Genomic DNA, 1,623 nt, shown 5'->3' with positions numbered 1-1,623 from the left:
ACTCTTTTCCTGTTGATCTTCCTATTGTTGATTTCTAATTTGATAGCATTATGATCTGAGAAGATGCTTTGCAGTATTTTGATATTTTAAAATTTATTAAGGCTTGCTTTATGGCCTAGCATATGGTCTATCATAGAAAAAGTTCCATGTGCACTGGAGAAGAATGTATATTGTGCTGCTGATGGGTGAAGTGCTCTATAGATGTGTATAAGGCCAAATTGGTGGATTGTATTGTTTAGCTCTTCTGCATCTTTGTTGAGTTTCTTTCCAGTTGTTCTATCTTTCAAAGAAAGTGGGGTATTAAAGGTTTCCACTATGACTTTGGAGTCATCTATTTGGCTTTTCAACTCTTTTAAAGTCTGATGTATGTATTTTGGGGCTTTTTCATTGGGTCCACAGATATTTATTATGTTTATATCTTCATGTTCAATTGATCCTTTAATCATTATATAATGCCCTTTTTTGTCTTGTGTGGTGGTTTTTGTCCTAAAGTCAATTTGATCAGAAATTAATATTGCCACTCCTGCTCTCTTTCCGTTGGCATTTGCTTGATATATCTTTTTCCAACCTTTGATTTTTGATCTACTTTTGCTTTATCTCTATGTTCTGTCTCTTGTAGGCAGCATATTGACGGATTTTGTTTTCTTATCCAATCTGCAAGTCTCCATCTCTTGAGTGGTTCATTTAATCCATTAACATTCAGGATAATTATTGATAAGTTTGAATTTGTTGCTGTCATTTTGTTATGTGTCCTTTCATGGTGTCCCTGGTTTCTTCCATATTATTTCTGTGCTGAGCTCATTATATTTATGTATCATCTTATCATTTCCTTTGTTGCTGTTGTTTTACTATATACTGAATATTTGTGCTTGTCCTCTTTTTCATTGTGATGTGGAGGTTTACCATTTTTCTTTGATGTTACCCTATGATTTATAATTTTATACCCGGGTTTAGAACGGTCCATTCTATCTTGCAACTCTTTTAACTTCCTCACCATTTAGAAGTTCTGTAACTACACAGTCTTTTCCTTCTTTTTGTTTGTAGTTGTCCTCACTTACCAATTAATGTCTTTGGCTCCCTATTTACAATCTTGTAATCTCGTTTTATTTTGGATATGTCCATAGCTATAGTTTCTGGGTTGTGTCATCTTGTGTATTAATGGTCGGTTGTTATTTGCTATTTTTGGTTTTCTGTTCAAAGGACTCCCTTTAACACCTCTTGTAAGGTTGGTCTGGTTTTAACAAATTCCCTTAGTTTCTGCTTATCTGGAAATCTCCTAATTTCACCATCATATTTGAAGGACAATTTTGCCGGGTATATAATTCTTGGTTGAAAATTTTTTCTTTCATGATTTTATATATACCATCTCATTGCCTTCTCTCTTGCATGGGTTTCTGCTTAGAAATCAGAGCTTATTCTTATTGGCTGTCCTTTGTAGGTAAACTTTTATTTTTCCCATGCTGCTTTCAGAATTCTGTCTTTGTCTATGGTTTTGATGAGTTTGATGATGATGTGTCTTGATGAGTTTCTTTTGGGGGTTTATCCTGTTTGGGGTTCATTGGACTTCCTGAATGGATATATTCTCATCTTTCATTATTTCAGGGAAGTTCTCCTTCAGCAAAT

Source organism: Orycteropus afer, unplaced genomic scaffold (genome assembly GCF_000298275.1).
Source record: "Orycteropus afer afer isolate SDZICR_OR568_19922 unplaced genomic scaffold, OryAfe1.0 scaffold00656, whole genome shotgun sequence".
In the NCBI taxonomy this organism is placed as follows: Eukaryota; Metazoa; Chordata; class Mammalia; order Tubulidentata; family Orycteropodidae; genus Orycteropus; species Orycteropus afer.
Note: the sequence above shows the minus strand (reverse complement) of the source record.